The sequence below is a fragment of the Mirounga angustirostris genome, unplaced genomic scaffold, assembly GCF_029215605.1.
Source record: "Mirounga angustirostris isolate CCGP_5_RB_7025 unplaced genomic scaffold, mMirAng1.0.hap1 SCAF_12, whole genome shotgun sequence".
In the NCBI taxonomy this organism is placed as follows: Eukaryota; Metazoa; Chordata; class Mammalia; order Carnivora; family Phocidae; genus Mirounga; species Mirounga angustirostris.
This window is the reverse complement of record NW_026991720.1, coordinates 74,687,773-74,704,231: the sequence shown is the minus strand read 5'-3', so window position 1 is coordinate 74,704,231 and position 16,459 is coordinate 74,687,773.

The window sequence follows — 16,459 nt, the reverse complement described above, 5'->3', positions numbered from 1 at the left end:
TCTATCCGTGTTTTCTCTCGTAGCTTCTAGATTGTGAATTTGTAAGGTTTCGCTAAACTCAGGTGATAAGGCAATTCTCCCATGTTCTCAGTTTTTCACATTTAAACTTTGATTTTTTTTTTCAACATTGGATATTATTTTTTAAATTGTTATGTTAATCCCCATACATTACATCATTAGTTTTAGATGTAGTGTTCCATGACTCATTGTTTGTGCATAACACCCAGTGCTCCATGCAGAACATGCCCTCCTCAATACCCATCACCAGGCTAACCCATCCTCCCACCCCCCTCCCCTCTAGAGCCCTCAGTTTGTTTTTCAGAGTCCATCATCTCTCATGGTTTGTCTACCCCTCCGATTTCCCCCCCCTTCATTCTTCCCCTCCTGCTATCTTCTTTTTTTTTTTTTCATAACATATATTGCATTATTTGTTTCACAGGTACAGATCTGAGATTCAACAGTCTTGCACAATTCACAGCACTTACCAGAACAAATACCCTCCCCAGTGTCTATCACCCAGTCACCCCATTCCTCCCACCCCACCCCCCACTCCAGCAACCCTCAGTTTGTTTCCTGAGATTAAGAATTCCTCATATCAGTGAGATATATGATAATTGTCTTTCTCTGTTTGACTTATTTCACTCAGCATAATACCCTCTAGTTCCATCCACGTTGTTGCAAATGGCAAGATCTCATTCCTTTTGATGGCTGCATAATATTCCATTGTATATATATACCACCTCTTCTTTATTCATTCATCTGTTGATGGACATCTTGGCTCTTTCCACAGTTTGGCTATTGTGGACATTGCTGCTATAAACATCAGGGTGCACGTACCCTTTTGGATCCCTACTTTTGTATCTTTGGGGTAAATACCCAGTAGTGCAGTTGCTGGATCATATGGTAGCTCTATTTTCAACTTTTTGAGGAACCTCCATACTGTTTTCCAGAGTTGCTGCACCAGCTTGCATTCCCACCAACAGTGTAGGAGGGTTCCCCTTTCTTCGCATCCCTGCCAACATCTGTCATTTCCTGACTTGTTAATTTTAGCCATTCTGACCGGTGTGAGGTGGTATCTCATTGAGGTTTTGATTTGGATTTCCCTGATGCCAAGAGATGTTGAGCACTTTTTCATGTGTCAGTTGGCCATTTGGAGGTCTTCTTTGGAAAAATATCGTTCATGTCTTCTGCCCATTTCTTGATTGGATCATTTGTTCTTTGGGTATTGAGTTTGATAAGTTCTTTATAGATTTTGGATACTAGCCCTTTATCTGATATGTCCTTTGCAAATATCTTCTCCCATTCTGTCTGTTGTCTTTTGGTTTTGTTGACTGTTTCCTTTGCTTTGCAAAAGCTTTTTATCTTGATGAAATCCCAGTTCATTTTTGGCCTTGCTTCCCTTGTCTTTGGTGATGTTTCTAGGAAGAAGTTGCTGTGGCTGAGGTCAAAGAGGTTGCTGCCTGTGTTCTCCTTTAGGATTTGGATGGACTCCTGTCTCACATTTAGGTCTTTCAACCATTTGGAGTCTATTTATGTGTGTGGTGTAAGGAAATGGTCCAGTTTCATTCTTCTGCATGTGGCTGTCCAATTTTCCCAACACCATTTGTTGAAGAGACTGTCTTTTTTCCATTGGGCATTCTTTCCTGCTTTGTCAAAGATGAGTTGACCATAGAGTTGAGGGTCCATTTCTGGGCTCTCTGTTCTGTTCCATTAATCTATGTGTCTGTTTTTGTGCCAGTACCATACTGTCTTGATGATGACAGCTTTGTATAGAGCCTGAAGTCCGGAATTGTGATGCCACCAGCTTTGCTTTTCTTTTTCAACATTCCTCTGGCTATGCGGGGTCTTTTCTGGTTCCATACAAATTTTAGGATTATTTGTTCCATTTCTTTGAAAAAAGTGGATGGTATTTTGATGGGGATTGCACTGAATGTGTAGATTGCTCTAGGTAGCATTGACATCTTCACAATATTTTTTCTTCCAATCCATGAGCATGGAATGTTTTCCATTTCTTTGTGTCTTCCTCAATTTCTTTCATGAGTATTTTATAGTTTTCTGAGTACAGATTCTTTGCCTCTTTGGTTAGATTTATTCCTAGGTATCTTATGGTTTTGGGTGCAATTGTAAATGGGATCGACTCCTTAATTTCTCTTTCTTCTGTCTTGTTGTTGGTGTATAGGAATGCCACTGACTTCTGTGCATTGATTTTATATCCTGCCACTTGACTGAATTCCTGTATGAGTTCTAGCAGTTTTGGGGTGGAGTCTTTTGGGTTTTCCACATAAAGTATCATATCTGCAAAAAGTGAGAGTTTGACTTCTTCTTTGCCGATTTGGATGCCTTTTATTTCTTTTTGTTGTCTGATTGCTGTGGCTAGGACTTCCAATACTATGTCGAATAGCAGTGGTGATAGTGGGCATCCCTGCCGTGTTCCTGACCTTAGAGGGAAAGCTCTCAGTTTTTCCCCATTGAGAATGATATTCGCTGTAGGTTTTTCATAGATGGCTTTTATGATATTGAGGTATGTACCCTCTATGCCTATACTCTGAAGAGTTTTGATCAAGAAAGGATGCTGTACTTTGTCAAATGCTTTTTCTGCATCTATTGAGAAGATCATATGATTCTTGTTCTTTCTTTTTTTAAAGTATTGTATCACGTCGATTGATTTGCGGATGTTGAACCAACCTTGCAACCCAGGGATAAATTCCACTTGGTCATGGTGAATAATCCTTTTAATGTACTGCTGGATCCTATTGGCTAGTATTTTGGTGAGAATCTTTACATCTCTGTTCATCAGGGATATTGGTCTGTAATTCTCCTTTTTGATGGGTCTTTGTCTCATTTGAGGATCAAGGTAATGGTGGCCTCATAAAATGAGTTTGGAAGTTTTCCTTCCATTTCTATTTTTTGGAACAGTTTCAGAAGAATAGTATTAATTTTTCTTGAAATGTTTGGTAGAATTCCCCTGGGAAGCCATCTGGCCCTGGGCTTTTGTTTTTTGGGAATTTTTTGATGAGTGCTTCAATTTCCTTAGTGGTTATTGGTCTGTTCAGGTTTTCTATTTCTTCCTGGTTCAGTTTTGGTAGTTGATACATCTCTAGGAATGCCTCCATTTCTTCCAGGTTATCTAATTTGCTGGCATAGTGTTGCTCATAATATGTTCTTATAATTGTTTGTATTTTTTGGAGTTGGTTGTGATCTCTCCTCTTTCATTCATGATTTTGTTGATTTGGGTCCTTTCTCTTTTCTTTTTGATAAGTCTGGCCAGGGGTTTATCAATCTTGTTAATTCTTTCAAAGAACCAGCTCCTAGTTCCGTTGATCTGTTCTACTGTTCTTTTGGTTTGTATTTCATTGATTTCTGCTCTGATCTTTATTATTTCTCTTCTCCTGCTGGGTTTAGGCTTTATTTGCTCTTCTTTCTCCAGCTCCTTTAGGTGTAGGGTTAGGTTGTGTGTTTGAGACCATTCTTTTTTCTTGAGAAAGGCTTCTATTGGTATATACTTTCCTCTTAGGACTGCCTTTGCTGCATCCCAAAAGATTTTGATAGTTGTGTTTTCATTTTCATTGGTTTCCATGAATTTTTTAAATTCTTCTTTAATTTCCTGGTTGACCCATTCATTCTTTAGTAGGATGCTCTTTAGCCTTCATGTATTTGAGTTCTTTCTGACTTTCCTCTTGTGATTGAGTTCTAGTTTCAAAGCATTGTGGTCTGAAAATATGCAGGGAATGATCCCAATCTTTTGGTACTGGTTGAGACCTGATACATGACCTAGGATGTGATCGATTCTGGAGAATGTTCCATGGGCACTAGAGAAGAATGTGTATTCTGTTGCTTTGGGATGGAATGTTCTGAATATGTCTGTGAAGTCCATTTGGTCCAGTGTGTCATTTAAAGTCTTTATTTCCTTGTTGATCTTTTGCTTAGACGATCAGTCCGTTTCAGTGAGGGGGGTATTAAACTCCCCCACTATTATTGTATTGTTGTTGATGTGTTTCTTGGCTTTTGTTATTAATTGCGTTATATAATTGGCTGCTCCCATGTTAGGGGCATAGATATTTACAATTGTTAGATCTTCTTGTTGGATAGACCCTTTAAGTAGGATATAGTGTCCTTTCTCATCTCTTATTACAGTCTTTGGTTTAAAATCTACTTTGTCTGATATAAGGATTGCCACCCCAGCTTTCTTTTGGTGTCCATTAGCATGGTAAATGGTTTTCCACCCCCTCACTTTCAATCTGGGGGTGTCTTTGGGTCTAAAATGAGTCTCTTGCAGACAGCATATGGATGGGTCTTGTTTTTTAATCCAATCTGATAGCCTGTGTCTTTTGATTGGGGCATTTAGCCCATTTACATTCAGGGTAACTACTGAAAGATAGGAATTTAGTGCCATTGTATTGCCTGTAAGGGGACTGTTACTGTATATTGTCTGTGTTCCTTTCTGGTCTATGTTGCTTTTAGTCTCTCTCTTTGCTTAGAGGACCCCTTTCAAGATTTCTTGTAGGGCTGGTTTTGTGTTTGCAAATTCCTTTAGTTTTTGTTTGTTTTGGAAGCTTTTTATCTCTCCTTCTATTTTCAATGACAGCCTAGCTGGATAGAGTATTCTTGGCTGCATATTTTTCTCATTTAGTGCTCTGAATATATCCTGCCAGTCCTTTTTGGCCTACCAGGTCTCTGTGGATAGGTCTGTTGCCAATCTAATGTTTCTACCATTGTAGTTTACATATCTCTTCTCCCAAGCTGCTTTTAGGATTTTCTCTTTGTCTCTGAGACTCGTAAGTTTTACTATTAGATGTCGGGGTGTTGACCTATTTTTATTGATTTTGAGAGGGGTTCTCTGTGCTTCCTGGATTTTGATGCCTGTTTCCTTCCCCAAATTAGGGAAGTTCTCTGTTATAATTTGCTCCATTATACCTTCTGCCCCTCTCTCTCTTTCTTCTTCTTCTGGGATCCCAATTATTCTAATGTTGTTTCATCTTATGGTATCGCTTATCTCTCGAATTCTGCCCTCATGATCCAGTAGTTGTTTATCTCTCTTTTTCTCAGCTTCTTTATTTTCCATCATTTCATCTTCTATATCACTGATTCTTTCTTCTGCCTCATTTATCCTAGCAGTTAGCGCCCCCCATATTTGATTGCACCTCATTAATAGCCTTTTTGATTTCGACTTGGTTAGTTTTTAGTTCTTTTACTTCTCCAGAAAGGGTTTCTCTAATAACTTCCATATTTTTTTCAAGCCCAGCTAGTATCTTTAAAGTGATGATTCTGAACTCTAGATCTGTCATCGTACTAATGTCCGTATTGAGTAGGTCTCTGGCAGTCAGTACTACCTCTTGTTCTTTTTGTTGAGGTGATATTTTCCATCTTGTCATTTTGTCCAGAGGAGAATAGATTAATGAGAGAACAAAATGCTAACAGGGTAACAATATTCCCAGAAAATATACTCTAAACCAGTCAGAAAAGACCTGAAGCAGTGGGAAAAGAAAGGGAAAGAGAGAAAAAAGAAAAAAGAAAAAGATAAAGATAAAAACAAACAAAAACAGAACAAAACAAAAAAAAACCCAGAATATGATCAAATATGATCAGGCTGGTATATAGATCAGTGCCACACATTAGATTTTGGGTGTATTTTGGTCTTTTAGAAGAAAGTGCCTCCCAAAATTTTAAAGAAAGAAAAACTTATATATGTACAAAAATAAGGGTTGATATGATGAAGGGATGGATTATGACTGTAAAGATGGAAATTATAAAAAATTTTATAAAAGGAATTGATAAGAAGTTGTTTGAAAAAAGAAAGCAGAGGATTTAAGAAAAAAAGAAAAAAAAGGGAGACAATGTGATCAGGCAGGGGAGTAGAAATAGCCATACACTAGAGATTTAGGGTATATTTTGATCTGTTAGAAGAAACTATCTCAAAATTTTAAAGAGAGAACAACTTATATATATATGCCAAAAATAAGGGTAACTACTATGAAGGAATAGAATATGACTCTAAAAATGAAAAATAAAAATGTTTTTTAAAAGGATTGATAAGATGTTGGTTGAAAAAGGGAAAAAGAAAAATTCAAAAAAAATTAAAAAAAAATTAACTTTGAAAGACTATAGAATCATGGTAAAAATGCCATGGATTCTATGTGCAGTATTCCCATAGTGCTGGAGTTCTGCCATTCTCATTGATCGGGAAAGTTGGCCTTGGCTGGCTGTTCTCGCTGATCTTCTGGGGGAGGGGCCTGTTGCCGTGGTTTCCAAATGTCTCTGCCGGAGGCGGAATTGCCCCGCCCTTGCCCGGTCCGGGCTAAGTAATCTGCTCGGGTTTGCTCTCCGGGGCTTTTGTTCCCTGCAAGCTTTCCGTACAGCTTTGGAGGCGGAGCGTGAAAATGGCGGCCTTCCAATCTCTGCCTCAGAGGAGCCGAGAACTCGGGGCCCCGCTCCTCAGTGAGCCCCCAGAGAAAAGCCGTCAGTCACTCCCGTCTCCTCGGTCTCCGGCCGCACCCCGTGCTCTCCCGGCCTGTGACCGCGCGTTTCTATCTCCGGCACCCGACCCCGGGTGGAGTCTCCAAACCCAGCAGATCCCTGCGGTGCACTCCCGCGCGGCTCCTCCCGGGGGAGGAAGGTGAGTCTCCCCGGATCTGCCGCTTGTCGGGTCCCTGCTGGAGGAGCAGGGGCCCGACTGTGCCGCGGATCCCGGTTTATGGCCACCCCGAGCTGAGAGCCCGCGCCTGGGCTCCGTCTCTGCAGCCTGCTTTCCCACTCCGATTCCTGGGAGCTCTGCCACACTCAGGCACCCCCGGACTTTCTGTGACCCCAAGGGTCCTGAGACCACACTGTCCCGCGAGGGTTCCACCCCCCGCTTAGCCACCGGAGTGACGTCCCTCAGCGGAGCCGACTTCTAAAAGTTCCGATTTTGTGCTCCGCGGCTCTATCACTTGCCAGAAGCGGCCAATGGAGGCCCCTCCCCCGCCGTCTATCCTCCCGAATATCGCCTCAGATTCACTTCTCCGCATGTCCTACCTTCCAGAAAGTGGTCGCTTTTCTGTTCAGAGAGTTGTTGCTCTTCTTTTCTTCAATCTCCTGTTGAGTTTGTAGGTGTTCAGAATGGTTTGATCCCTATCCAGCTGAATTTCTGAGACCAGATGAAATCCAGGTCTCCTACTCCTCCGCCATCTTGCTCCGCCCCCTCATTTAAACTTTGATTTATCTTGATTTTTTCCTGGTGTGAAGTACTGACCTGATTTTATTCTATTTTCCAAATTTATGTCTGGTTGTCCTAACACAATTTATTATAGTTCATCTTTTTCCTCAGTAATTTGAGATGCCACCTTTATCAGATATTGGGTTTCTATACATACTTGAGCCTCTCTATACACTCTCTTTTTGTTCTATGTGTCTGTCTGAACCACACTGTTTTAATTATAGTGGCTGTAAAATTATAGTGGCTGTCATAATTAGGAATACTTTTCGTTGTTATTCTATTATTACTTCTTTGCTAATGTCCTTAGTCTTCTCTGACTTAGATCCTGTCCGGTGACTTCCTATGAGAATCAGTACTTAAAATAGTTGGTTACTGCTACCTCTCCTCCGCTCTTCCTCTCACCATTCAATTTCATTTTTTGTCTTAATTTTGATCTTTAATATTAAAAAGACAAAACATGGTAGTTTTATCTAATTTTAGTCTGTATATTCTTAAGTACAATTAAATGACTACTATTTGGCTTATCAGCTTCGGGAGATATCCTTAGCTCACATTTTCTTCCATTGGGTATCTTAAAAGGTATAGCTGGGAAGTGCATACCTAATTTCTGCTCTACTTTCCTTATATTCTTTTCTTTCCCTTCCCATTTTTGCTATTTGTATGGATTATTTACACGTTGTCAGAACATTTGGAATTTATATACTACTTTGTCACCCTTATCCGTATCTTTTAGTCTTTGTTCTACAGGTGAATATATTCAGTGCTTAATCTGTCAGTCTTATGCTCAAGCTTCTGCAATCCTCTTGTGCTGGATTGTTTTCTAGTACCTTCTTCAGGAAGAGCTTTAGTGTGTTTACAGCTCTTTATCTGTGGCCTTTAGGTTTTTTTGTTCGTTTTGTTTTTGTTTTTTATTTTGAGAGAGAGGGAGAGAGAGTGAGAGGCGTGGGGAGGAGCAGAGAGAGAGAAAATCTTTTTTTTTTTTTAAGATTTTATTTATTTATTTATGAGAGACAGAGAGAGAGAGAGAGAGGCAGAGGGAGAAGCAGGCTCCCAAGAAGCAGGGAGCCCAATGTGGGACTCGATCCCAGGACCCCAGGATCATGACCTGAGCCAAAGGCAGATACTTAACCATCTGAGTCACCTAGGCGCCAGTGAGAGAGAATCTTAAGAGGCTCCACTCCATGCCCAGGGTGGAGCCTGAGGCGTGCTGGATCATGACCCTGAGATCATGACCTGAGCTGAAATCAAGAGTCCCATGCTTAACTGCTTAACCAGCTGAGCTACTCAGGCACCTCTGTGGTCTTTATATTTGAAGAGCAGTTTGACTAGATATAAATCCTTAGCTCACATTTTCTTTCACTGAGTATCTTAAAGATGTTGATGCAATTATTTTCTACCTTAAAATACTGCTGCTTGGAAAATGGATGACAGGGGAACTGGGGTGCCTCAGTTGGTTAAGCATCTGCCTCCACTCAGGTCATGATCTCAGGGTCCCAGGATTGAGCCCCACATCGGGCTTGCCGCTCAGCGAGGAGCCTGCTTCTCCCTCTCCCTCTGCCCCTCTCCCTGCTTGTACTCTCTCTCTGTCAAATAAATAAAATCTTAAAAAAAAAGGATAACAATCTGATTTTCATTGTTCCTGACTACCTAAAGAATTTTTTTCCTTATCTTTGAGGTTTAATAATTTTACTAAGATATGTCCAATAAAATATATCATTTATAGATTAATACAGCATTTCTCCTTGATCTAGATCCAAGAACTTTTAAATTCGGGAAAACTTTTTTTTCTTTTTATTTTCAGGAAACTTTTCTTGAATTACAGTCATAGTATTTTATTTGTTCCATTTCTTAGATGTTATGTTACAGTTCTCCAATTGCATTTATACTAGATCTCCTTTGTTTGCTGGCTATTTCTAGTACTGTCTCCTAAATCTTAACAACAACAAAAACAACTTTATCTTTGAGTTCCTTCACTTTTCCCTTTCTATGCATTTATGGCATCTATTCATATTTCTCATTTTTTGCTCTTTTTTCCCAATTCCTTTTTGACATCAGTCAATTGTCATTTTCTATCTTTCCATAACTTTTGATGCACAACTCCTGGGTATAAGGAATCCACAATTCTTTAATTCTTTAAATCGGAGTAACTCTTCATGGAGCTACCACTCAACTAGCCAATAGAATTTTCAATCTGAGTAACTCTTTGTGGCTTATGCCCCCTCACTTTTCTATCAAAACAGAATCTGATCATTGCTTGTGGCTAGAAGATGGGGAGGGGTCTGCTCCTGTGCCCATGGTGGTTGGCATCTTCATTCTGGTTCCTCTGGCTACATGGTAGTGCTGTTAAGAATTGGTCTGATTTAGGCTCTTTGCTTGGAGGGTCCTTAGAGATGTTTCTTAGAGCACTTCATTGCATTGTCAGAAGATTCTTACAAAAACCTTTGTGTCTTACTAAGACTCGGTAAGGCATATCTCGTCACTTGGGATGCTTCATTCCACAACCCTCATTCCTCCAGCTGTCTCAGTCTCTGGGCAGAGGAGGGGCTAAACTCATACCTTTCACTCAGATTTGGCCATTTTCAACTTCTTTTGCCTAAGCTTCTTCCCTTCGCTACCCCCTCAGCACATTTAGCCCCTCTCTGAGACCATCAGTTTAATAATTTTCGGTGAAATAGAAATACATATTTTTCCTTTGTGTGTTTTGCATGATATTTTATGTCTTTAAATCTTTAGGAACACATGTTATCTTCGGTTTTATGGGTAAGAGATTGGAGCTTGGGAGAGTCGATGCCACCTCCAGTAGCCCTTTCCCAGCATGCTCTGTTACGTGTGTCTTATTTGTGCTTGTCTTCTCTTAATATACGAGTTCGTGGAACTAATTGTGGAAGGGTTTATTTCAGTGAAAGACACAATACATGTTATGAGTTTTAAGATGCATTATAATAAAAATAATTGATTTTGTGGCTTTTCAGCCACTGATGCTTTGTCAGTTAGATCCTCCAAGAAGCAGACAGCAAGGTAGAGCAAGAGACGCGTTGGAGGAAATGCCTGAAGGAATAGGCGGGAGGGAGCCTTCCTACTGCAGTGCAGGTCTCATACCTGTGAAAGGCGAAGGTGACAGATCAGGTAGGAAGAGTTTCAGATCCTGGAGCAGATGTGAAAGACTCATGGTGGGGCGGGGCAATGGGAAATACTCAAACAAAACTTGCCCATTAGCGAAATCTTGCACGAAGTGGTCATTGCTTGGGTCCAGTCCCTGTCATGCTCAGTCACAGGCCAGGAGCAGCCCCGGTTCAATGTGGATCATGGATTGAGTGGATGAGGTGGTGCATCCCAGGATGTGGCAGCTGGAGGCTGTCAATCAGTTGGTTCTCTTGAAGGGCCATGGGATGGAATATCTCTATGGTTGCCACTGATGTCTACTTGATATATTTAGCCAGTTTTAAAAAAAAAAAAACACTTTTACTGTAAATTTCTTTTATATTAAAGCAGTTTGACAAAATCTTCTTCATATGGGAAAAGAGTCCAACAGAGATTAATAATGTATAACGTTTATTGCTGGATATTCCTCAAACATCTACTAAGGCTTTAATATTATTTTAATTAGAGAATGTGACAGGAGTTAAATATCATTTATCATTATTTAGCATTCTAATAATCATAAGCAATCTAAATCACTATTAGATTGTATAATGCTGTTCTTTTAGTCTTATTTGTCACTTTTCTAAAGGCAAAGTAGTCATCACTTGACGGAAAAGTAAAAAATCAGTAACTGGCTATACCTGTTTCTGATCATTCTGTCCTTTTGAACATTTTGATTTTGATCTCCAGCCAATTTCTTTTCAATGGAGTCATCTGCTTCCAAAAGGACCAGAAAAACTCTGAGCCTGGGAATCAGGTCATCTCTCGTCTAATTCTGCTTTGTTACAGTGTAGCCGTGTGACCTTGCAGAAATTACTTCACCCCCTTGGGCTTCAGTTGCCACATCTGTGAAATGAGTTTATTAGATTAGATAATCTCTAGGCTTCATCTACCCTATGAAATATTGCAGTTGAAGTTGGAGGTTATGGATAAAATGTTTCTATATTTGTTATCAAAAACTAAAATAAAGACATGGAAGCTATATTTAGGAAATGTGTGGACAGCACACATGTTGGAAAGTGCAATTAATATTTAAAACAATCTTCCAGGCCAGAAGAATAGATTTTCTACTAAATAAACTTTAATAAGGATAGGGTGGATTGTTTGTCTGCTTTTTAAAAATAACCCTTTTATTTTAGAACAGTTTTAGAGTTCCAGAATTATAGCGAAGATAGTATAGAGTGCTTATTTACTTTTACTTTACATTTAAGTTTAAAAATATTTGTGGTGATCAGTATTGGGTGGTTGGTATTGGTGGTGGAGGGGGCTGAAATGGGGCTACTGGGGCAGATCATGGAGAGACTAGACTTAACATTTTCTGTGAAAAGAATTTAGGCATGTTATTGACTATCAAAAAAACCCCTCACAATGGCAACTTAATACAAGCTTGCCTACATTAATGATCCAGAATAAGGAAGCGACAATCATATTGTGCCCCAGCCTGACTACACCTCATCTAGAGTTCTGTTTTTAGTTCAGGGAACATTGAAATGTTTGTAGGAGGCCAAAAGATGAGGGAACGGTGTGATGAAAGACTTGGAACTTATTATCTAAGAGGAAAGACTGGATGAGCTGGAGAGATTTAGCTTGAACAAGAGAAGACTTAGCAGAAACATGCAACCAATTCCTTTTTAAATTAATTTTTAAAAATTAGGTAAACTACTTATATAATCAAAAAATCAAAGTGATGTAAAAGATATCAGTGCTTCTACTTCTGTTTCTACTCTGTTCTCCCATCCTGTTTAGGTGTGATTTTTTTTTTTTTATTCATTTCTTTTCAATCCTCCCACAGTGTTTCTTTAGGCAATTACAAGCAAATACACATACACAAAAGGAATCAAATTATGCATGTTATTTTGCACCTTGATTTTTTTTACTCAATATATTTTGGAGATCTTTCCATACATACATACACACACACACACACACACACACACACACATATATATATATAGAAGGTGCCTCATTTGTTTTAGAGAGTTGTATAGAATTCCATTCTGTGAAGGCATCACAGATAACCCGTTCCAAACATCAGTGCTTGAAATCTTGCCCGTGTTCTATTTTTACAATGTTGTTATTCACGAAAAAAGAAGAAAAAATGAGCAGCAATACCTATTTTTCACCTCGAATTCTTGCAGGCATATCCATAGGATAAATTCTTGGGAGTGGGGCCCCTGGGTTCAAACTTAACTATGCATATATTTTTAATTAATTAATTAACTTATTTCTTTATTTTAAGATTTTATTTATTTGAGAGAGAGATAGTGAGAGAGAGCACGAGGCAGGGAGAGGCAGAGGGAGAAGCAGACTCCTAGCTGAGCAGGGAGCCTGTCGCGGGGCTCGATCCCAGGACCCCAGGATCATGACCTGAGCTGAAGGCAGATGCTTAACTGACTGAGTCACCCAGGCGCCCCAACTATGCATTTTTAATCTTGAAAGATACTGCCTTATTGCTGTCCATAGGGGTGGTCCCACTTTGCACATTCAAGAGCAGTATATGCCAATACACGTCTTCACAGCCTCACCCACACAGAGTGTGCTCAAACTCTTAGACTCAATCTAGTTTCAGTTTTCATGCATCTGTTTATAAATGTTGGAGAGTATCTTTTCATATGTTGGAGAGCCATTCTCCCCCCTTGAACTCTGTTCACGCCCTCTGCACAGTTTTGAACTGCACGGTGTAGGGGCTGTTCGCGTCGTACCCTCCTCCTGGGGGCGTTCACCTCTACAGACTGAAAGCTGCTTGTGTGAACACCTGTGACCCTTTGCCCGCAGGCGTTTCTTCTGGCCACAGTGCCATATGCGGCAAGAGGATAGTAGAAGTCAGAAGAGCCAGAAGTTAATGCCCTAGAAGCTTCTTCTATCCAATAACGAACGGGGATTTGTTGCATAAAACCCCCATCTTCCTTTCCCCTCGATAGGGATAAATCTGAGATATATTTAACACTATCTTCCAGAGTTTCCAGTGGAGTTGCGCCCACAGTGGAAACTGGCTTGAAAACCCACATATTATTCCTTCTCTGCACTACTTTCCTACTCCATTCCCAGTGCTTAATGATTTCGTTTCCAAAGTAAACTGTGTGCGGTAGCATCCTTGCCTCAGCATTGGCTTCTGGAGGAACCCCAGCCACACCCTGTTGTTAGTACTTTCTGAGTGCTACTCCAAGTGTGGGCTGCAGATGGCGCTGGCTTGCGATCTGCTTGTTACCAGTCTGATAAATTCAGAAACTGAGCTTAAACTTTAGAAACTTTAGAAACTTTCAGGTCGTCTAGGTTGTGGAGTCAGTTAAGCATCCGACTCTTGCTGTCAGCTCAGGTTCTGATCCCAGGGTCTCTAGATCGAGGCCCACCTCAGGCTCCACGCTCAGCGTGGAGTCTGCTTAAGATTCTCTCTCCCTCTCCCTCTGCCCCTGCTTCCCATGCTCTCTCTCTCTCACTCTCAAAATAAATAAATAAATCTTTTTTTTTTAAAGAAACTTTTATAGCAATTTGATGTTGCCACAATATTTAAGCATGTGATCTGTGGTGAATTGACAAAAAACAAAAACAAAAAATCTGGCCTTTACCTCAGGTGGTTGGACAGGCACTACTTTACATGATGCTACTAAGAACAATGGGTGAAAGTACAACTAGAAAAATTTTGTTTAGATATAAGGGAATTTTCTAATTGCCCAGGGAGCCTAAAACAGGAAGAGATATCCATGTTGGTGGCAGTCAACACTCTTAGGGGGAGAAGAGGGAGCCTGTTTGGCTGCCTGGCTGGCTGTTGAGATGGAAGAATCCTGTGCCTGGTGGCAGAGCTCTTGCATTTCAACAGATTCTATTACTCTGTCTTAATGAAATTTGAGCAGGAACTCTGTCATTCTTTTTCTTCTCTTTTTAATTTTAAATGGTCTTTCCTCTTTCCCTAAGTTTTGTAATTTTTTTTCCGCTTTCTCTAATTGTTTCTTTTTCTTCTCTTTCTTTACAAGAAAGGATTAGTAAAAGTGGAATTAATATGCTGGTTATGTCCCTTAAAAACCTGTTGACTGTCTAAAAATTACAGGGGAAGGTTTAATTCTAGTCGATCCTGTTTTAATAGTTTTTGGAGTACTGTGAGTTCCATTCCAGCAGCTCTTTATAATCTGCAAACTGAGAAACTCTCAACTAGGTAATGGTACGGAATCTTTTGTTTTTTTTCCAGTAAAGTTTCTCACCTGGTATTAAAATACTAGGTGTAAAGTGTTATGAGATTTCCTAGATGAGTCGCTGGTTCTCAAGAACAAACACGTTCACTCAGTGCATAAAGCACTAGGGTAAAACCTGAGAGAAAGAAAACATTTGTCTTTGGGCTCCTGGAAAAGAGCTCTACTGTCCTTGGCTACGCCTCTGAGTCCTCAGGCCAGGGGTTTTGCCTGCCTCCAGCTGAGCCCAGCTCTCTCTGATGCGTAGGACATCTTGTCATCAGACTGGAGTGGGAAGACGAACATGGCAGTTGCAACAGAGTTGAACTCAATGCCAAAACTGCGAGTTGCAGGTCACTACAATCTTATAGGGTGCACTAAAATCAACACTAGGCAAATGTGGAGCGTTAAGGATGGGCAATCAGGAATATTGAAAGTGCTAATGAGTTTCCTTTTTAAGAAGTATTTCAAAAAAGATGGTTCAGTCTATCCAGCCTAATATATGGATTCAAAGGAACATTTTGGAGGATAGCATGGGTGGCCTCCATTATACTGTGGTGTTGAAAGGGAGTAGTCCTGGAGGCACACTGTCTGCCGTTCAAATTCCAGCCCTGCCTTCACCAGGCAAGATACTCAGTGTTTTTGTTTTTGGTTTTTTTTTTAAGATTTTATTTACTTATTTGATGGAGAGACACACAGTGAGAGAGGGAACACAAGCAGGGGGAGTGGGAGAGGGAGAAGCAGGTTTTCCGCTGAGCAGGAAACCCGATGTGGGGCTCAATCCCAGGACCCTGGGATCATGACCTGAGCCGAAGGCAGACGCTTAACGACTGAGCCACCCAAGCGCCCCTAGATACTCAGTGTTTTTAAGACTCAGTTTTTTTCTTTTTTTTTTTATTAATTTTATTTTATTATGTTATGCTAGTCACCGTACATTATATCATTAGTTTTTGATGTAGTGTTTCATGATTCATTGTTTGCGTTTAACACCCAGTGCTCCATGCAATACGTGCCCTCTTTCATACCCATCACTGGGCTAACCCATTCCCCCCCCCCACCCCCCTCCACTCTAAAACCCTCAGTTTGTTTGTCAGAGTCTATAGTCTCTCATGGTTTGTCTCCCCCTCCGATTTCCCCCCCTTCATTTTTCCCTTCCTACTATCTTCTTCTTCTTTTTTTAACATATAATGTATTATTTGTTTCAGAGGTACAGGTCTGTGATTCATCAGTCTTACACAATTCACAGCACTCACCATAGCACATACCCTCCCCAATATCCATCACCCAGCCACCCCATCCCTCCCACCCCGCACCACTCCAGCAACCCTCAGTTTGTGTCCTGATATTAAGAATTCCTCATATCAGTGAGATCATATGATAATTGTCTTTCTCTGATTGACTTATTTCACTTAGCATAATATCCTCTAGTTCCATCCACATCATTGCAAATGGCAAGATCTCATTCCTTTTGATGGCTGCATAATATTCCATTTTATATATATACTACATCGTCTTTATCCATTCATCTGTTGATGGACATCTTGGCTTTTTCCATAGTTTGGCTATTGTGGACATTGCTGCTATAACCACTGAGGTGCACATACCCCTTTGGATCACTACATTTGTATCTTTGGGATAAATACCCAGTAGTGCAATTGCTGGGTCGTAGGGTAGCTCTGTTTTCAACTTTTTGAGGAACCTCAATACCGTTTTCCAGAGTGGCTGCACCAGCTTGCATTCCCACCAACAGTGTAGGAGGGTTCCCCTTTCTATGCATCGTAGCCAACATCTGTCATTTCCTGACTTGTTAATTTTAGCCATTCTGACTGGTGTGAGGTGGTATTTCATTGAGGTTTTGATTTGGATTTCCCTGATGCTGAGCAATGTTGAGCACTTTTTCATGCGTCTGTTGGTCATTTGGATGTCTTCTTTGGAAAAATGTCTGTTCATGTCTTCTGCCCAT